We start from the raw sequence: 22,812 nt of genomic DNA on the forward strand, positions 1-22,812 counted from the left end.
GTGAATAAAATGAAAGAAAATGAGAAGTTGTTCATGGAGAACTAGTAGGGGAAAAGGCAAGCTTTTTTTCTTCTTCTTAATTCCTGAGACCAAACTCCATGCACAGACTGAGCTGTAGTTACTACAGTAACGAATTCGTGCAACTCTGAGTAGTTCTCTTAAAAAGATAACGGGACAATGGAGCCTGGGTTGAGGGATTGCTTTGTGTTTGGTTGATGAAGACAAAGTAGGGAACGCTGTAGTGATTAGGATTGCCCGAGGCTGACCAACCCGTGGCAAGATCGTGTGGTCCCTTTGCTAGAAGAAGGGCACGAGTTCCCTTCACCACCACTGGATCTGCTCAAGTCTGAAGCATTTCAGACAGGCTTGGACCTGGATTTTAAACTCAACGGGCCGAGATGGGCTTAAAATGCAAGCGTGTAAACAGTCCGGACAGAGGTCTCGGCATTCTATTTTTTTAAATAAAAAATTTAAAAAGCCCGAGATTCAGCCCAAAATCTGAGTAACTACCAGGCTCGAGGCGAGCCTGAACTTGACATATTTTAGTTATTCATATCTAATTATATATAATTTTTATAATTTTTTACAAGTTTTTTATGACTAATTTAAAAAAATTGCATGCATGTATATACATAGATACTATTTATTGTCGCCGTACCAATATTTCTTTTACTACATTTATTATTCTTGCTATTCAATACTTATGTGTAATTGAATAAATAGATATATATATGCTATAAAAAAATCTATGCTTTCTCAATTTTATTATTTTTTTCGAAATTTTGACAAATTTATTGGATTTATTCAAATTCCAAATTATTATAATTTTTGTCGGATACAAATGCTGTTGCTATATTTTTTGTGTGCGAGTGTATGGGCGTAAGACAACACATTTGGTTGCTTGGCACTAGGTGCAGTCTCAGGCCGGGTAGATGCGAGTTAGTGATCAACTGTAAGTTTAGATGTTTAAAATTTTGAACTAAAAATTTTAAAAAGAAATCTTAGATCATATTTGTTATTTTTAATTTTATTTTTTTAAAACAAAAATATGAAATCCGAACCAAAAAAAATATGTTTGATTTTCTATTTTTATTCCACTTTCATTAATTTTTTAAGAAAATTAAAGTGAAAAACTTTTGTTTTCCATTTTTTTAAAATAAATTTTCATCTTTCCCTTTCCGACCTCCCTTCTATCCGGTCTCACCTTCAACCCTATTACCCCTATCCTACCTCGTCGGCTCCTCAGCCTCACCGACGATGCCCGAAAAAAAAAAATCAGATATATTTTCTATTATCAGAAATTTTTAAAAATTATTTATATTTTTTTAATTGATAAAGATGCGAAATGCGGCATTAGCTCATCGTAGTTTTGGGGAGGGTACAACGGTTGCATAAGTACCCTGTCAGATTCTTCTTGCAACCTCCACCGCGCCACCGCACCAAAAAAAATTTGAAACCCCGTGAACGACCGGCCTCCGACCAGCTCCCAGTCTTTTTTTTCCTTTTCTCTTGGTTTTTGTTAAAGTTAAAATAGCCGCCCGTCTTATTAGTGGGGATATGCGTTCGTGCCTTTCATCAACCCTTTGTCTCCTCCTTCGTCCCTTCTCCCCATGCTCTCCTCCCTCCGTTTCAACCATCGCCCACCGCTGCCGTCGAGAAGACTCCCTTGGTTCGGTGCGCATCGGCGATCCGACCCCCTATAGATTTCATCGATCTCTCTTGTTCTCTCTCCGTCACTCCTTCTCGGAGCGCTTCAGGTCCTCCGGCCGGCGATCTCGTCGAAGTTCCAGAACCGGATCCTTGCTCTCCGATCGGACTCCTTCCGGGGCCGTTTCTTGGAGGCATTTGGTTGGCGCTCGGATCGGATCGGTGTACCCTAAGATCTAGATCTTCGCACGTCTTCGGGAATCATGGAGGCAATGGAGGAGTTGGTCCAGCTGTCGGAGTCCATGATCCAGACGGCGGCCCTCCTCGCCGACGAGGACCCTGACGAGCTCTCCTCCAGGAGGACCTCCACCTTCCTCAACGTCGTCGCCCTTGGCAATGTCGTAAGCCCGCTTCTGACCCTAATCGCCCCCTTCTTTATCTATTAACTCCGTGGTTACGATTATCTTTCCCCTTGTTGAAACCCTATCCGTTCTATTTTCAAGAAAACATGGAGTGTTTTCGTGTTGGATTCGGTCCTTCTTCTCTTCGTCCGAATTAAGTCTAGTCTTTTTGCAAATCTTGATTCTCGTCACTCTAAGCTGTTCCCAGGGTGCTGGAAAATCGGCGGTCTTGAACAGTTTGATCGGGCACCCTGTTCTGGTACGGTTTCTTGGAAATTAGGTTTCGACTCTTTTTATATTGTTTCCTTATTTTGATCCTCACATATGAGTCCGGCCTGTGTCGATGGGTGGTTGTCATCTTTGTTAAAGCCAACGGGAGAAAACGGTGCCACTCGAGCGCCCATCAGCATTGACTTGCAAAGAGATGGGTCATTGAGCAGTAAATCGATCATCTTGCAGATAGACAACAAATCTCAGCAAGTTTCTGCAAGTGAGATTTCTTATAGCCCTGGTGAATGCTTTTATTTATGTGTTACTTGCGGTTTCCCTTATTATTTTAGTACTATCAGCTAATTAGATGTTTTCATGTACTGTCTTTTTCGCTAACCATGGTTTTGTGATGACTTGATGAGCCTCTACTGTGTGCTTCCTGCATTTCGTTCATGATAACCGTCATACTTTCTTGTTTCTGCTGTAGGTGCTCTTAGACATTCTCTTGAGGATAGGCTAAGCAAGGGCACAGGAGTTCATAGCTCGCTAATGAACTGTTCAGATGAGATATACTTAAAGCTTCGGACGAGTACAGGTTTGTTAATTTTTATTTTTTCTTTCCCAGGTACAACTTTACACTCTACTGGCCCAGTCGCTATTCTGTGCTCCTTTAATACTCAAAATTAATTTTTAGGGGAATCTATGATATTTTTTCCTTGGAGTTTTGAGGAAGATATGGAGGTTATGTGATAAGTGAAGCAAGAGAGAGATGGAAATTGATCGATCATGTATAGAATTTTATAAACTGTTTATATAAAAATAAATGCAATGATAATATTGTAATGCTTCTCAAATTTGGCATCCCTAATTTACCATGGCAAGAAGTCTATAACTATTGATAGTCTCATGCATATTTTATGATCAACTGCTTATATTCTAATTTTTTTGAGTGCAGAGCAAAGATTATAAATCTCACCTTCATATGACAAGGAAATTGTCAATTTCCGTACTAGCTTAATATTGTCTTTCCTACCTTACCTCTGTTTGTGACATTATCTCTTGCTTAGTCATATTGCATTGAGATACTTGCTTATTTTCTAAACTCAGCTTAAAAGTGATATAAGGATTTCATATAAAAAGAAAGGTAAAATACAGAAACAAGATATAGAAGCTTTTGTAGTTGGTGTTAATCTGAACCAGACTTGCTTTAACGATAACAAGTCAACAGTTTATGGAGCTTTGTCAGCTTGATTATTTACAAAAAATGACAGTAATGTTGGGCCAATGGGTCTATCACAAAGGGTGTTGGATTGGGTTCGCTGGCCAACCATCATGCTCATTGGTAGATATTGCTGCTTGGATTGCTTAAGAGTCATATGATATGGTCCTCCTATTAGAAATATTAGCAATTAAGTTAAAAACTTGAAGATAAATTGTTGGTGACATGATGATTTTCAATTGATTTCTTTAAGTTCACTTCTCTAGGCTGCTTCTAGGAAGTCTTTTGGAACTACAATAGAGTGACTGTGGTTTTAATTCAAAATCTTATAGGTACATCTATTGTAGAGATGATGACAAGCTGCATACTTACCAGCCTTTGCCCAATCATTTTTTTAATATTCAAAGGCTTTTAAACCAATTGTTATGTTCCAATCCTTGAAACTTGACATTTTTTGCTTCATTCATTGTTAGATTCAGCACCCAATTGCCATGTTGTCTTTTTTTTTTACAATTTATTTTTCCACATTAAGATTGCTTCCCTTTAATTTTTTTATGGATTTCTTTAGAAATTCTTATAGTGCAATTAACCATCCTATCTCCACCTTTTCATGCTTCATTTTCCCTCTATCCTTATTCATCCTTGGGCATCTCCCCTTTACCTTTAGTTTCTAGTATATGTAATTACAAAAGAATGTTGTTTTGCCATACTTGCTAGTAATTTCACTTGATAATCCTCATAAATCTCTCTTTGTAATTTTTTAACGGGAGAATAAACTACCTGTGAAACATTTGATGCACCTGGAATTCAACTAGTGATTTTATGTTTCAGAATGCTTGGGGTAGCCTAACATGGCCTTGGTTTAGAACATTATCTAGTTATGCATTGTATCCACATGTTTTATAGGAGTGTCACTACCTATTATTATTCTATATAATAATGTATTCTACTCGATTCCCTGCAGTAGACTTTTTTTTGAGAGAAACCATACAGTGGATTGTACCAGAGATAACACTACTTAAACTTCAATCATCATCACCCATCTTCATGCTCTTAAATTTCTACTCTAGCTCTAAAAGTACTAACTTTAGATATTTAAGAGGCCTCTTGGTGTGTTAATATAATATGATATTGACTGATGAGACTAAAAAGAGGTGAATACCAAATGGCCACTTTCAGAATATAATTTGAGTAAATCGTTGGTAATTAGGATGCAACTTGGGAGTTTAGATGGAATCAACTATTAAATTATAATTTGGGAACATGTGATTCTTCAAACTTATCTTTTTAAGTTGGTTGTTTCTTGTGCACTTTGACATTAATCAAGCTCTTTGTGCTGGTGGTCTTATCATCAAAAGGTGTATTGAAAGATTCAAGTGCATGATTTTTGATTGGCTAAGATTATAAAGCTTAAACTAATTTGCAGTCTTTGTACTGAATTACTTGTTTTTGGGTGGTTGTTTGAAGATTTTGCTTTCTTTAGTGACACTTCTGCTGTGGCATACTTCGATGTCCATCTGTTGTTTTGTTTTAGTCACTTACATTTACTCTGAGCTAAAATGCTTTTCTTCTTACCGGCTCCTCCTCTGAAATTGATTGACCTACCTGGTTTAGACCAGCGGGCTATGGATGAGTCTGTGGTGAGTAGCTAGTGAACACTTTCCTTCAATTCTAATATTCATAGATGTTATGGGATAATCAGCTACCTTTCTACCGACTGCTGCTAGATTCTTGATAAAATGGGTGATATGCTCTGGGTAAGAGTAACTGGCACAATAGAAATTGATCTGAATATAGGCAAAATAATGGTTATTTAGTGGTTTTGAATTTACCTGATATCCTTGCTGAACTTTTGTTCTGGTTTATAATAATTTTGTAAATTCAGTTAAGATGCTATCTGGCAGCACTAATTCCTTACTTGTCTGTATCGGGGGCTGTGGTGGTAACATTTCTTGTTTTAGGTCAGGGACTATGCTGCACATAATGATGCAATATTGCTAGTTACTGTACCGGCTGTCCAAGCAGCAGAAATTTCTTCCTCTCGAGTTCTTAGACTAGCTAAAGAATTTGATGCAGAAGGTTAGTACCATTCTATAGCCAATTGCCCAATCTCCAAAGTTTTAGCAGTAATTGTAAGAATAATATTTGTGTGAAGCTTGTCCATTGATATATTTGTTTGTTGTCATCAACTGATTCTGTTGTTGTTATTGTTGTTGCTGCTGTGTTCCTATTTGTTGTAGGGACAAGAACTATTGGAGTTGTTAGTAAAATTGATCAAGCAGCTGGGGATCAGAGAAGCCTTGCAGCTGTTCAAGCTCTTCTTTTAGATCAGGGGCCACCAAGAACTTCTGATATTCCATGGGTTGCGCTGATTGGGCAGTCTGTTTTGATTGCTTCAGCACAAGCTGGATCTGTGGGATCTGAAAATTCGCTTGAAACTGCTTGGAGAGCTGAGAGTGAAAGTCTTAAATCTATACTTGTGGGAGCTCCCCAAAGCAAGCTTGGTAGAGTAGCATTGGTGGATACCCTTGCCAAGCAGATTCGCAAACGGATGAAGCTTCGACTTCCAAACCTTCTCTCTGGGTAAATCTTTCTATAAGTTTCACATGCTTTTAGCTGCACTATTAGTTATATGCTATTGCTGTTGCCGTATACAGATTAAAAAATTGCAAATGTTTGATAAGAATATCATGTGTTTGGAGAAACACTATGCTAAACATATTAAATTCTCAATGCGTTTTTCTCTCCATTCATTTTTATTCTCCATTGGATTATGAGTTTCTCACTTTAAAAGGCATACCAGATTCACCATAAGAAAAAGGTTGTTCAATGGGCCCAACATCTCTAAAAGACCTCTGCATTACTTTCTTTCCCTAAAATGAAGTGTTAACATGGTCGCAATTGCTGGCCATGTTAAGATTTCATCAAATGCACTTTTGCTATGTGAGTGTTTTGATATTTGAGGGGTTATTATGCTTCTTTTAAGTGCATGGTAGCCCATGACACTATTTCCCCTTCTTGGTGGATGCATTGCATTCTTGCAATATCTAACACTCCTCAAGCGACATGATTTCAAAGTAGAAAATTGCATTCCAGGTTTTCAGCTATAATTTCAATTACTTGATGTGAGAGATTGGTTCAATCTCTGCTAATTTACATTAATGGGTGTAATTGATTTGCAAGCTCTTAGAGACAGTATACTTGTCCAGAATGTCACAGGCTGAAGTTGATAATCTCTGCTCATAGATGTTTTTTCTGGCTTTAGATTGCTAAAGTTGATAGAAGTTCAGGTTAAATTTGAATATCATTCATTGTCCAAATAAATATTTGCAGGTTACAGGGTAAGTCTCAGATAGTGCAAGATGAGTTGGCAAGGCTCGGTGAACAAATGGTACACAGTCCAGAAGGTACTAGGGCTATTGCTCTGGAGCTTTGCCGAGAATTTGAAGATAAGTTTCTTATGCACATTGCCACCGGTGAGGTCAGTAGTTCCTTATAATGTTTGTGGTTTTATCTTGAGCATTTTGTTTTGTTTTTATTCAAAGAACTTATGAATATCTCAGTATACCACATATCCATTTGATATAAGGATAAGGGTGCTTTCATGTTCCAACCATGCTTTAATTTGCAGGCATCATGAACTGGAGATACTCGCTGAACGTCTGAGCATCATAAGTAAATGATGGGCATTAATAACAAGGCTTCTCCCATAATATATTATTGTCTATAATAATCCTACTTTCTCTAAAGTTTATATATTAGATTAGTTCATTTGATGTGGAAGATATTCTAAGCCAATTTGTTACTGGTTCTGCTCAAGTGCATATAAATATTATTCTTGTAGGCCGAGGGATCTCATAGCTTCAGAGAAGTTGGTTGCTCAGTTGGACATCTAGGTAAATTCTTAATTAGATTAAAACTAGAAAATTAGCAATAAGTTGGAAGAAATTAAAGGTAAAAAGTTTCATATGGAAGTCACTGATGCAAGTACAATTATTTTTACAAATTTTTTAAAAAAAATCATAAAAATTTAATTCAGAGGTTATTGTGACAAGCAACTCCATCTGCTAATGAATAATCAACACAGGGTTAGAAGTTACCAAACAGCCGAGAAAGAAGTATGAAACTTGTAAGTTGTAACTGAGCATCATGTTTGGACACTGATGAACAAACAATGAGTGTTATAATCAACACAGTTGACACTCCAAATACTGCAATACATTGTACAACCACATGGCTCAAATTTACTCAATCACATGCTATCTTTTCCTTTTCTTTTTCTGATTCTTGATCTTATGCTGCAATTTGCTTCGTCATTTTTTTTCCTTCAATGTCTTGTGGCAGTTTTTTTGACAATACTTAAGGCATCTAGAGGATCATCAACACTACTTGATATCATATTCTCAAATGCCTCTTAGTTCTCTAGATTCTGTCATTGATTGATCTCTGCTCTTTGTTAGATACTCTCAGATCATGAATTTCATTTGCAGGGTGCAGGTTGGAAAGTAGTTGCGAGTTTTGAGGGAAGCTTTCCTAACAGAATAAAGCAGCTTCCACTAGATAGACATTTTGACATCAATAATGTCAAAAGGGTAGGTTATATATATTTATTTATTGCTCAGCTTTTATTACTCTTATCTGTAACTTCTAATTGCTCTTCTTTATCTGATTCTGCGTTCTAGATTGTGCTGGAAGCTGATGGTTATCAGCCATATTTAGTTTCTCCTGAGAAAGGTTTGAGATCTTTGATAAAAGGAGTTCTAGAACTTGCAAAAGAACCATCATGCCTTTGTGTGGATGAGGTATTTAAAATAATTGTATGGACTCATGTTTGCTTAATTCAAAAATCTATATCTACATGTTGAATCTCTTCATTGCATGGTATACACAAGCCATTGTGCATTCTTTGCATTCTATATAATCTCCATGCAACTTCTGCTACATCTTGGATGTTGATGCTGGAATATATCTACACTATCTTTCAAAGTATTAACTGGTCCTTGCTTAGAGTTCTGCTTTGCTGTGATTTTGTTCATTTGTACTTTACAGTGTTCATCAGCATGTTTCTCATTACTGAGTACCGACAGGGCTTATTAGGGATCAAATATTTGCTTATAGTTGCTTGCATTAATATCTTTCTCAAACTCTCTTTAAGAACTAGCTTCAACTTTTTAAATGGGAGCTTGACATGATTTTTAAATATTTGTATTTCTTTTCAGCAACCTATATAGATTTTTACATTCTGATATGCGTGAGAGCAAATACTGGTCAAGGACATACGATCTATCATCTAAAATTGACATCCATTCTTTAAATGATCTTAGCACGTTCAGTCATTTTGTATGTATGTGTGTGTGCATATGTAAATTTGGGGTGCATACCTTTAGTTTTTACTTATATTTTAAATGTGAAATCAGGTTCACTGTGTTTTGATTGATATAGTTTCTGCTGCTGCAAATGCTACCCCTGGACTTGGCAGATACCTATCATACAGGCGCGAGGTAGTTTTTCTGCCGATATTGATCTTATTTAATATGGTTTTTTACATAAATACCCTTCTAAATATTCAAATTTGCGTGAATAGCCTCTTAAAACCTCATAAAACACTGTTTTGACACACATGCCCCTAATATAACGGTTTTTCTAACACCGTTAATAAAAACCATATTTATTTTAATTAAAAATAAAATAAAATTTTGAAATTACTTTTTTGTCTCCCATCGTGATCGTCTTATAAATTTTTTTTTGCACCTTTACCCATTAAGGATATTTTAGTCATTTTAATTTGAAACTGTTAATTTTTTTAACGGCGTTAGATAGCATGGGTACATATACAAAAATAAGAATAAAAAAGGACAAAATAGCAAAACAAGTGTTTTATAAGGGTATACGTGCAAATATCACTTTTGAAAGGGTATTCATGCAAAATTCGATATTTAGGAGGGTATTCATGCAAAAAACTCTATTTACTAAGTAACACTTGATTTTTTCCCCATTCTTTTCATTCTGACTAGTACATAAGCTGTTACCATGATAGTTTTCTATAGAATTTCAGCAATTGCAGTGTTTTATTTTTTGGCAAGGTTATTGCAATTGCAACTGCTGCGCTAGAAGGTTTTAGAAATGAAGCTAAAAGGATGGTCTGCGTTAGTTGACATGGAGCGTGCTTTTGTTCCTCCTCAACATTTCATCCGTCTAGTGCAACGGAGGTTTGTCTTCATGTCCTGATGACACTATTGTTTGGTCATAGTAGGCTAGTAAATTGTATATTCATGAATAAATTAGTAGATATTTTTGATCTTCCCCAAGCAATCGTCCTGGTTGTGTTCATAACATTTGGCTGTCTTTTCTCCTCCAATTATGTTATGGTGCATTTGCTGGTTATGTTCTTCCCCTCCTGCACTGTTTCTTGATAACTGCTGCGCTACCACCTATGTAGCAAAGTGCTGACTATTCCTTCGAAACTCAACTGCTTATGGTTCTTTTTATTTTATTTTTGAGTTAAAAAATGTTCCTAAGTTGTTAATCATCAGTGTAACCTCTTAAGTATTAATGGAAGTCCCCTCTTTCTTTAATGCTTTTGTGGATTATTTTATATTTATATTTTTTTCAAAGATTCAGTCCAAAGTGCAGGGCATTGTAAGTTTGCAGAAACCTGCATTGAAGTTATTTTTTGGTAAGCCCAAAGCTATCATTAGCTAGAAGATATTGCATATTAAATATATAATGTTAATTATATTGTGCCTTTTCATGTCTGGACAATTTAGCTGCATTGCTAATGGTTTGGGAGAACGTAGACTGGGGACGTCAAAGTCTTTGGAGTTTCCATTCCTTATTTCCTTGAGTAACCCGTTTAAGTTATTGTTGTTTCTGCTGGGCTGAAATTTGTTTATATAAAAAAAGTATATATTTTAGTTGATTTGAAACCAAACATTTTGATGTTTAAATTAGAAATTAGGTTTTTCATTCTTGATTTTGCCCAATTGGGGCACTTTATTTTCCTTTTTGCAGATTGTCACCACCTTTTCTTTTTGTGGGAAGAACCTCAAGGCCCTCAGCTCAAGTCAACTAAGCCAAATCCCAAACTACTGGGGGTCAGCTACATGAATCATTTTCATCCATTCTGGCCGCTTTAGGACCCTACTTTCTGAAAAAGAATGCCAAGATATCAAATCTTTACTATTTCATTCTATGTAATTTTCTGTCTACCTCTACCTCTACCTCTCTTCATTCCTTCTACATGTATTAAATCGCTCTTTTGTGCCGGTGCATCCCCCAGCCTTTATTGTACTTGTCCAAACCATCTAAGCCGTCCTCTCAATTTGTCCAAAATTAGTGCCACCTCCACCTTTTTAAGAAATGACTTCATCTCTTCTAGGAATAGCCTAGTTTCAGAATTTTTGGATGCTTTTGGTCTTTGCTCCAGCAAATACTTTCCAGCCATATGTTTAAATGAAATTGTACCTACATATTTGTTCAGCATGTAATGCACATTCACAGGTTGGAGTGCATCTGTAGGACCGAGGGCAAAAGATTATGAAAAGTTTCAGGATCAGGTCATTCGTGCTAAAGAAAAAGTGATTCAAATTTGCAAAAGAAAAAGATAAAGTCGGCCTTCTTTGCAAATATTTATTAGTTTTTACGCATTTCAACTAGTAGGGATTCAGCATGTAGAAGCTTGAACATTCCATGACTCCTAGGCTGCAAATGGGTCGGGTTGACCCGTGACCCAACCCGACCTGGTTAGACCCGACTCGTTTTAGAGGGCCCATGGATCCGTGTGGGGTTCTAAAATTGGACTCGTTCTGTTTGTTCGGGTCGGATTTGGGTCAACCTAATCTCGACCCGACCTGGACTCGACCCGACCCATTTTTTTGGGTCAATTTTGGATCGTTTACTCAACGATCCGATCCGACCCAACCCAAATCCGGATTACCCATTTTGACCTGCGGCTCACCAGACGTAGCCGCAGCCTGCAAGAGAAATTGCTTCGACAGTCGGTTTTCCGTGAGGAGTCCTCAGGCCCATAACCCAACCCATAACCCATTCACTACTTGAAGCCTAGGTTAGCTAGCGCCATAAGCCCATTCACTCTCTTTCAAAAGGGATCCATCGCCCCATCCGTAAATCACCATAAGCCCATCCATCATCCCATTTGCTCTAGACTCCCCAGTCCCGGTTCTCCATTTCTCCGTTGAGGGCTGAGGAGGAAGAACCCTAAAGAAAACCCATTCTTCCTTGGTTGATCTCCCCCTTCATGCTCGTGCAAAACCGTAGAGCCTTGCTGATTGTTCTAGTGTTCTGCACACCCATCTTCCATGGAGTCGGGAGGGGAAAAAGAAAGAAAAAGAGGTTCGGGTTTGTGCACTTGGAATGACGTAGTTAGGGTTTTATTGCTTTCCCTTTCATCCTCTTTCTTTGTTTGCGCCTCTCCATCCCATCTTCTCCTCTCTTCATTGGACTCGGGATTTTGGGATGGAGATGGCTTTCACACTGCTGGCATTCAAAAAGCAGCGAGAATATGAAGTTTGGGTTAAACCTCAAGTTCTTGGAAGTGGATGCAATGGTGAATGCAATCCAAAAAGAGCTGAAAAAGATTAGGTTTGATTGGTAGTTGAGTGTGGAGTGTATCGACTGAATTCTCTTCTCTTCTTCGCAACTCCAAGGAGGCATGATGGGAGTTCGCGAGTTAATATTAAGATGTAGAGAGGGTTTGGGAGCTTTGCTTTATGACTTTGGCTGGGGGAGATCATTCTCTCTCTCTCTCTCTCAATCAATCTATCTCTATTTTAATGGAAAAATTATTGGTTGGGGAAAAGTTTGTGTGCTTGGCCAGTAAGACTTCTAGTGAGATAAACTCCAATGAGAACTATAGAAAAAATAAAATACATTGCAAAATTCTCTGTAAAATTTTCTGTTATAACTTGGACCCGGACCCGACTTGGACTAGACCCGACCCGAACCCAAATTTTTTGGGTCAGGTCCGGGTTATACACAGGCCTAGCCCGACCCAACCCGAATAATCCGTTGGGTCAAAACTTGTATATGTGGACCCGACCCGATTTGACCCGATCTTCAGTTGGGTTGGTTTTGGGTCCAAAATTAGGACCCAAACAAGAAACCGGGTCGGGTCGGGGTCACTCAATACCCGACCTGACCCATTTGCATCCCTAATGACTCCTTAAACTCAGTCTATCTCAAGGACAATGGCATGACTCACTTTAAATTCACATGATCATTTCAATCTTACCTGGCATCACAAATGGTAACATGTATATGTAAAGTCATATGATTACATTAAATGCCTCTTTTGCCCCTGGGTTTAAGAGACCTTTGAACCAGATTCCTACCTGCCTTTCTGAGAACTTGGTGAGGATATTATTTCGCCATAGTCCATATATATGTACCTACCTACATATTATGTACATAAACACATATATTCTTTTAACTTTTCTTTTTAAAAATTGCCATGAAAATGCATCTTCTTTTGAATTTGTAGCTGATTATCACTCACTCTGACTTGTAAAAGGTTTGAGCATTTTTTAAACAATTTAATCCTATTCACTCATTTGTAGTAATCGATAAATAAGTTTCCAGTAATTCATTTCATGCATATCTGATGGGCTTAATGCATATTGATGCACATTGAGCAGACTTGATAGGTTTAACAGGCGATCTCAGGTAGTTTATGATACTCTTGACTAAGTTATTACATAATGTATGGTTAAGTTGGTATGGAAATGCTGTCTAAATATTTTCAAAATATTAACTTTGGCTAATACAATAAGCAAATACAGGGAGCAGAAAAAAGTTATGATAATTCCATCTTATATTATTAGTCATTATTTGTCTCATTTGTGGTTTTCTATATTGTTTCTTTGCATGGTAACTGAATATGTTCTAGTATTGAAGTTGTATTTGATACTTCCAAAGTTAGCTGTCAATGAATCTTCTTGCTGGCTCTTTATATAATTATACAATTTAACAATTAATATTTTGGCATATACTAATTCATGAGCTTCATGGTGTTCTATGGTGAAGTTTCTAGTTACCATAATGAGCGAAGAAAGTAGATGAAGTGAACTGTATTAATGTGGAGAACTGGAGATGGTACTTGACCATTAAAAAGAAAATTCTTATGAGGAGGCGTTGATCTTTTTGCATCTGCATTGTTGAGCACTAGGTGCATATTAAATTAGTAGTCTTGTATGTAAAAACGTTGGTTTCTGCTTTCACTTTTTCCTTGCTGTTTGGACTGGCGTGCTGCTGAGTTCCTTTTTCTATGTAGGCTAGGACATTTTAAGTTTTTGTTTGCTTTGCACATTGACCCTGATAATATATTAATTCTAATATCATAGAATGCCTTCCTGGTATAAAATAAAATCAAGTTCAGATTTTCTTTTATTGATTTACTTTTTTTCCTTAATTAAAATATTTCAATTCTCATTTGTTTGGCAATGTTTGAGGGTAGAGGGGGAGAGAGAGAGAGAGAGAGAGAGAACTTCCTTTCCATGATGGTCTTAGGTAGGAACTTCAAGAACTACAAGATTGTTCTCATGGAGCTACTTCCACAAATCGCCCACCGGCATAAGCCAGGATTGGCACAATTAACAGGCATTATTGACATTCTCTTCACCTTCGCTCTCTCTCTCTCTCTCTCTCTCTATATATATATATATATATATATATATATATATAGATGTATATGTATACGTATATATGGGAGTTTTCTCATCTTAGAGTTGTGTGCCATAGACAGTCCGTAGTCACTGGGAAAAGGCTTGGTTGCTATTCTTGATGCAATGAATTCAAATATGCTGTAAACTTAGGCCAGAGGTTGGTCAACCTCATGAAAGATTTTCAAAATACTGTTAATCAGTTATATTTATGCAGCTCTCTGACAAATATATATATATATATATATATATATATATATATATATATATATATATATATATATATATATATATATATATATATATATGCCAGAATGGATAGACAGCGCCGTGAGGAGGAACTGAAGAATCGATCATCGAAGAAAGCGCATGAGACAGAGCAGGCTATGTTGAACAGAGTTAGTTTTGCCTCTTTTTGTAATGCAATATAAATTCATCTGGGTAAAAGAAGGCTTGCATGATTTTGGAACAGTTCGTGTTGTGTTTGGATGGTTATATGGCATTAACAGAGTTCTTCTGCTTCTTTTCTTATGGCATATTTCTATTGTATCAACTAGGCAACAAGCCCTGAACCTGGATCCCAACCAACAGGTGGTAGCTTGAAAGCGATGAAAGAGAAATCCAATCAACCAGAGAAAGATGCAAAAGAGGGATCCGCCTTGCAGATTGCTGGTCCTTCTGGAGAAATAACAGCAGGTTCATTCACCAACAGTTGGATGCACTTCTTTTTCTTATCATGTGCTTTTAGCAGTATCTTATATGCCACATTAATTAATTTTGTAAGGTAATATACCTAGGCACCTGCCTAAGCTTTATGCAGTCCTCTGACCAGCTGCATAGCCTTTTAGAACACTCAGGGAGGGCATGATGGATAAATGACTATCTGTTTTCCCAATGGGCTCTCTTCTTTACTTATATTAGTTACTTTCACAACCACTCAACCACACTCAATTACATTTTCCCACATATGCCCCAAATGTTGTTATATCTTGAGCTAGCTTTCTTTCTTATTCGTTATGAAGTTTATATTGGCTTTGTTTAAGTCCGAATATTATGCCTTTCATCTATCTACAAGGGTATCTATCGAAGAAAAGTGCAAAAACAAATGGCTGGAGCAGGCGGTGGTTTGTTCTCAGTGAAAAAAGTGGAAAAGTTTGTAGTATGATCTTTCTATTTTTTTTTTCTTTTTTTGATATATCAAGTATGTCTTTTGTTGGAAGGTAGAACCAATTTCTGACAATGACTTAATTTTTCAGCTTGGTTACACTAAGAAACAAGGGGAAAGACATCTTCGTGGTGTCATCACTTTGGAGGTATTACTTGCTTTCCTTTTAATTTCTTTGGATATGCATTTCAAATAAATTAACTGGAAAGGGTGGTACAGGTTTGATTTCACAGCAAGGTTTGCTATTCTTTGGTACTTGTTGGAACTTGGGAATATGTTAAGGAGATTGAAATTGTGACCAATATCCAAAATTTTAAAAATGTAATTAAGTTTGCATAGTGACTTTTTTCTGCTTTTGCTCCATTTCCAAGTAATTTAGTCATGAAAATGCATTTTTAGCATTCCATATTATTTTTGAGAGCCGGGATAGGAGGAAAGCTATAGCATAAATCAGGTGAGAGTGGCACTCGAACCAAGGTCATGGGTGCCGACCCCCAATGACTTTACCAACTCCATTCCATGTTATTTTGACAAGTTTTGATTATAAAAAATGTCCAGTTTGAATTCATTTGGTGAGTTAGTTTGCTACGATAAGTATATTTACTAATATTTTTTTTCCTCTTTCGCCTTACTATTTTGGTGTTGCAAGTATGTGTTTTGTTGTTCTTACAAGGATGGGAGGTAGTTTTGGACTATCTTTGTTGTGTGTTTTGTGTATCCAACATATTGCTTGTCTGCATCTTATGGGCTTGTGCTAGCCTGGCTACTACTAGAATTTCAAGCATGAGTTTGCATCTTAGGTTTTGTGTATCCAACAATTTTTGAGTTGAAATTCAAAAATACGGTTGTTGTAGCTTAAAGTGATAAACTGGGAGTTGAAGCGGGAATCCAAAATGTACTTACTATATTTGAATGCAGTTGGTGGTATTTAAGTTGGGACTTGATTCTTTTGGTGGGCATGGAGGCTCAGTTCTTCCTTATGTAGGTTGGTTGATGAGGTTTCTGTTTTCTGTCATTCCACTCATTTGTCTCTTATTTCTATACTTATTGGGGATCAACTGTACCATTTTTGCATGAGAAGAATCTGCAGTCCCAAGAAATTGAAATTTCAGTTGATACTGAAATGTTAGACTGAATTTGTATTGCCCAAGTTTTGCCTAAACTAACCAGTTTCAGTTTGATTTTAACCTGTTGTGGCTGTTTTAGTTGTAATCAACTAGTTTGACTGATAATGGCTTGCATCAAGGCAAAAAAAGGGCATTTGAATGCTCAAGGCTTTTGCTACTGCGGGTCTGTATAAGGTCAGATGTGCAAGTCTTATCCTCATTTGCAGAGAGGTTGTTTCCATTTGTCAAACCCGTGACACCTAGATCATAATAGTGTGACCTTACTGTTGCACCAAGGCCCGCCCTCAATGGCTTGTATAAAGGTTAAGAGCCTTATTGTGAAGTTATTTTTTATTTTTTTTTAAAGACTGAGTTTGCTCATATCCAATAGATCGATACCCTAGGAAGCATCTGCACAAAATTAGACTCAAACTAAGTGTGTTTGAGTAGGTTTTATAACATACTGGTGCAGACTAAGGCTGTTAGCATTTGCTTACATTTTGTGGAGTTTGAAAAATTACAGAAATTCCAAACTGGCATTTAAATTCATATGAATAGCATAAGGGATCAACTTTTACTTTGACATGAATGCATATATTTGGTGTATAAAAATTTCTCTAACTAGTATATATAAATTTGTAATGGTGTTTAATCACTTTTAACAGTTGAATGGCTGTTTTTAATTTTTATTTTTTCTTTAATTTTTGAATTTTTATTCTGTTAATTGATTTCAACATTTTTTAAAAAATTTCAGACTGCCGAACCATATGTTGTTTATTGATATGTTTTAAAGATTATAAACAGCACAATGCACTTCAATTATATATGCAATAATCCTTTTGCCTTTTTTTTGTATGTTTGTTATTTTAATTTCTTGGTTTTGTTATTGTTTTATATCCAGAATTTTGATGTTTTAACCAGAACTGCTGTAATTGAAACGATCTTGGCTCAACTGCAATTCGAACTGAAACCAAGTTTCAAACCTAGCGCAATTCTTTTCTTTCGCGCTATTCTTTCTATTATCAACTTAGCCTTTATTTATTATCTTTCGGAGGATTAAGAAGATTAAATGCATATGCGTGTGATTCAGTGGTCTTTTGCAAGGAAGTCAGTTGCCTATGAAACATAATAAAGTTGTACAGTAGTATACAATTTGTATATCGGTTTCCCATTTTGCTGACAAGATTGTTGCTTATACATTTACATATGCTCTCTCATTCTTGATTAACAGGAATCATGTCACATTAGCTTCAGAGGCTAATCATGCAATTTTCTGTTGTTCCTATTCCACGACTTCCAGTCCTCCAATTCCTTTCTTTATTAGCATTTTAGTTCTGCAGGATTGCAATATTGAAGAGGTCTCAGATGAGGAAGAACCTCCTCCTAAAAGTTCCAAAGGCTCCAAAAAAGCAAACGGACCAGATTCTGGTAAACGTGCCAGCCTTGTGTTCAAGATAACTAGCAAGGTTCCATACAAGACTGTTTTAAAAGGTAACTTCTGCATGCATGCTTACTGCAAAGTTGCTTGTCTCTCTCCTTTATAATCTGGTTCCACATTTAATTGAAAAAAAATGTTGAGCTTGCAGCACATAGTGCTGTCATGTTAAAGGCTGAGAGCTTGGCTGACAAAGTTGAGTGGGTAAACAAGATACGGAATATCATTCAACCTTCGAAGGGAATGCTGCCCAAGGGCATGCTAGATTCTGAAGCTAGTCCCTCCATGAGACAAAGCCTTTCAGATGGCTCTCTAGTAAGTCCTAACCTCGTGCATGTTATCATCTTGAACAAAAGATTGGAACTTACTCCCGTTGCATGCTGTAACATATTCCGTTGGTGCTGATCAGACACCAAAGATATGCTCGAACCTTATCAATATTTCATTGTGCTTTTGCACATCACATTAGGTCTTTGCCAAATTTTAGTACTCTAACTAACTAGATTATTTTCCACTTAGTGCTCTAACTAACTAGATTATCTTCCAGGAGAAAATGTCTAGAAGGCCTGCTGATCCAGAAGAAGAACTTAGATGGATGTCTCAAGAAGTTCGTGGTTATGTGGAAGCTGTTTTAAACAGTCTTGCTGCAAATGTTCCAAAAGTAAGTCTAAATTATATCTTTTTCTTTTTCTGGGCCTTATTGACCTATTTGGCATATTGTGAATCTTCTGAGTTCTATTCTGACTTCGCAGGCAGTTGTGCTTTGTCAAGTGGAAAAAGCAAAGGAAGACATGCTGAATCAGCTATATAGTTCTGTAAGGTTGGTCGCATGCCTTTTATTTTTTTTTCAGAATAGTAAATATAAGGGTATAGATATAATGTACTCAGGGTGGGAAAAGTGAACAGAAGTTTAGAAGCTACCAATTTCAAAGATGGGTGGTTGTAAAGTGGGAATTTATGCCATTGAATGTGATCTATAAATACCTATAAATTAAAAAAGAAACACATTTAGTCTGTAGAACCCTTGTATTTAGTCTGGACTGGTCCGGTACGGGCTGAACCGGCTGGTACGGGTTGGTTCAGCATACCATGTTTTAAACCTTATAGAGTGTTCGATATTCATTTTGCAAATCTTTGAATTTGGTAGTGTGTGTAATCACTTCATTCCCCCCCCTGGGTGTTTCATAACTATACTTGAACATATCTATGGATACATGTGTAGACATGGAAATTCACGAAAACACAGTTTAGTTATTGCATCCTTGAAGCATTCAATGATTTCTGTTGTTTCAACTACCAAAACCAAATGCAACTTTTCATAGGTCAGTCCTGCTAATTGCTTTGGTGTCTGATGATCACCAGGTCTGTCTGCATGCTTGCACATGTATATCCTGGGTGTGCGTGTGGAGGCATGGGTATAACTTGTGTTTAAATACATTTATTACTTTGCAATTTTGCATTGTTTATATAGGTACTTATGTATGTACCTATATAGATGGACTAGCTTCCTCTCAAACCTTCCCTGAGTTCAGTAGTTCGCTGTTGGTGAGGCAGGATGAAGTTACAGACAGAAGATTTCATGCCAAGCACCCTATAATTAGGATGTAAATATCGATATGTACTGGTCTGTACCATTCTTTCCAGAGTGTACTAGTAAGGTACCAGTATGGGTACAGACCCTGTATCAGTAATGTGTCGACATTTCTAGTATCCTCATTTTTTCTGTGCCTGCAAATGAGGCATCCCATATCTCTGTAATAGTACCACATTGTATCGGTACAGGTACTGGTGCTGGTACTTTAATCCTTGCTCTGTATTCTATATGCTGTCTCATTTTTATGCCATTTCTAACTTTCATGAAACCTTTGATGATGCTCTTGCTTGAGTTCCAGAACCAAAATTTTATCATGATTTACATTCATGTTTTGTCATCCATTTTTTGATATTATCAGAACTCTTGCCTGGCCATTGAAATAAATCCACAACCAAAAGCATACTTGTATTTCTTTGTTTTAAATTCTGGTATGTGGATCTTTACTGCCATAGTAACCATATCGTATTTAATGGTAAAGAAAGCACAGCATTATTTGCCTTAACCTTCTTAGTTTTAAATATGGTAATCATCTACTAAAGATTTCTGGTTATTTCAGTAACACTGTTTTTTGCCATGGCCTTGAAGCCTCAAATAGCAGCTGTTTTTGAAGAACTCAGTTACCATTATATCATTCAGGATATTATCTGCTAAACAATCTACGGGGAGTGTTTTATTTTTTGTTTGTATGTTTCTTTTATTTCAAATATTAGGTTCTAAACAGTTGAATCATTGATTACATGTGATCTTGATGTAAGGAAGCTATTATAGATGCTAGTTCACATAAGTTATGGACCTTTCAGGTTGTACCTTCTTCATCCTAGCCAAATGGTATAAATTACTTGATTCATACATTTCTTTGCAAAGAGAACCATTATGGCTGATGTGATGCTTTACTGAGTCTATGGTAAAAATCTGAAGATAATATAATTTGAGCTATTATTTTGTTCAAGGTGAAAAAATTGATACCATGATGTGAAGGTGACACTTTCATGCTGTTTCTCTCACAATAAAATTTATGTCATGATTGCATTGTTTGTGTCCAATTTATGCCTTTAAATCCTTATGATGCGAGTTTTATTAATTTTTGTAAATTGCAATCAAAACCTTGTTTTTGTTTGCTTGTGTCTAGTGCTCAAAGCACAGCGAAGATTGAAGAATTGCTCCAAGAGGATCAAAATGTCCACCGTAGACGAGAAAGGTTCCAAAGACAGTCTTTTCTTCTTTCTAAACTTACTCGTCAGCTAAGCATCCATGATAATCGAGCAGCTGCCGCTAGCTGGTCCACTAATGGCAATGGTGCAGGCAAGAATTTTGTAACTTCTACTAACACTTACATTGATGCGATCTATAGACTCGTCATTCTTATCTGGACTGCAAGCTTTTTCTTGGAAAAAGAGCAATGATACCTGATGCTTGGATATGCATTTGATTGTTTGCCATAATACAAAACTAGGCCATTAGATCTCACGAAGACAAAATTAGTTTTGGTATCAAAGGAGTATCGCGCGTACATCATTGGTTTTACACAGTTCCTATTTCAATAAATTTGTGGTGAATTGTGAATTGGCAGCCAATTTGCAATATGGTTTGACCTAATATTGGCATTAGATGACTCCTTCTAAGAACTTCAGATAGAAGTTTGTCTAAAAAACTTGCATAACTTTTCAGCCTTCTCTTTTAAAGATCCAACAAAAACACTTCTATTCACATCTTATGCTATCATAAATGCAAACCATCTCTTGATATTAAAAATACTGTAAACCCTAAAAAGGAAAAATCTATCCAAGTGAATCCAACTTTGGAAGAGCAGAAATTGTTTGTTATGAATCCAAGCTAACACCTGGCATTTGGACAGTAAATTACTCTTATGATATTTTGTTTTTGCTTGATATTCTTTTTATATTCACTGGCAAGTATCAGACTCTAACCATTATTCTATTGTCAGTTGTAAGACAGTTGTAACAGTAACATCTGCATATGTAATACTATTGTTATTTCGTAAGAATGATTGAGAACTGACATCTTTTCTTAAATTAAAGAGTAATTTTCTTATCTAGGTATTCTGGTTTGATAAATTTCTAGATCCTCGACTCTGTAGAACATCAGGGCATGAATGAATCTTGCGATACAGGTAGTTTGTGCTGGTTCTGAGAAGTACATGTAATCAGAACAATTTAAATGCAGTTTATTGACTTTGACATTGTCTTGGGGGTAGGTCAATGCATAGTTCACGATGTGTTTTGCTTAACATTTTGTAGCTCCTAATATCAGACCAGATTATTAAATTTCTCTAGTTCTCTTATTCTTTTTTCTTTTTGAACATTTAATATCCCTGCTTTCTGACACAGATGATATTGTTCTCATTAAATATAAATAATTACTGTCCAATATTCCATGGTGTTCTTAATCATAAAAGGTTCACTTTCATAAACTATAATGGAATTTCATAAGACCAATCTTATTGTACTCCATGTTCCTGCATAATGGGGCAAGCTTTATGTTTGTGTTCGTAACTTGTGAGCTAGTTGTATACCAAACTTTGCCTCCATCCTGTGCAGCTCCATCAGTTTATTTAGCATGGACTGCACATTGTGGAGGTATGCACATGGCATATATAGGCTTTTGTTGCTATGCTAGCATCTTTTTTTCTGGATTATGGTGTGACTTGTATCTCGCCCGTGAAAATATATGCATGTTGCATTGTTCTAAAAAGCATCGTAAAGTCGATCAATTTTGGTTGGAGTGCCTAATCGAGACTGGAGTCTGATTTGTATTTTGATTTTAATACTTAGCAGAAAGCAGCCCAACTGCCAATATTTCTTCGACTGATGATTGGAGATCAGCATTTGACGCTGCAGCAAATGGACCCGTAGACCACTCATTTGACAGATCTAGCAGCATCAAAGGCCACAGCCATCGGTACACTGACCCTGCACCGAATGGTGATGTTAGTTCAGGTCCAAATTCTGGCAGCCGTCGGACGCGAAATAGGTTGCCACCTCCACCTCCACCTCCACAAAGCAATTCATTGGTGTATATATGCTAGGCAGCTTATGGTTTGATCGGCAGTTAATATTCTATGTATTCTTGTTGGGGGCGCATATCCATCTGCTTTTCTCATTTTGGTTAGCTGATTCAGGCCGCAGTAGAGCAAAACAAGAGTGTACACCAACCTAGTAGAATATTACATTCCTTATAGAAATATATAGATATCTATTTTTTCTACTGGAGATTACAAGATGTCTATGAGATCTAGGTTCTGTTGCCATGCCATGCCATGCAAGGAACCACTCAATTGTTGAGTTGTAGCAATTTTTTGTTTCAGTTTTTTTTTTTTTTTTTAATTGAGTTGATGATAC

At 36.7% G+C, this 22,812-nt stretch overlaps 1 pseudogene; it reads left to right on the forward strand.

The window, feature by feature from the left end:
- Positions 1-1,171: 1,171 nt before the first annotated feature.
- On the forward strand, positions 1,172-22,683 carry LOC120111289 (annotated as a pseudogene).
- Positions 22,684-22,812: the final 129 nt, after the last annotated feature.

Source organism: Phoenix dactylifera, chromosome 7, assembly GCF_009389715.1.
Source record: "Phoenix dactylifera cultivar Barhee BC4 chromosome 7, palm_55x_up_171113_PBpolish2nd_filt_p, whole genome shotgun sequence".
Lineage (NCBI taxonomy): Eukaryota > Viridiplantae > Streptophyta > Magnoliopsida > Arecales > Arecaceae > Phoenix > Phoenix dactylifera.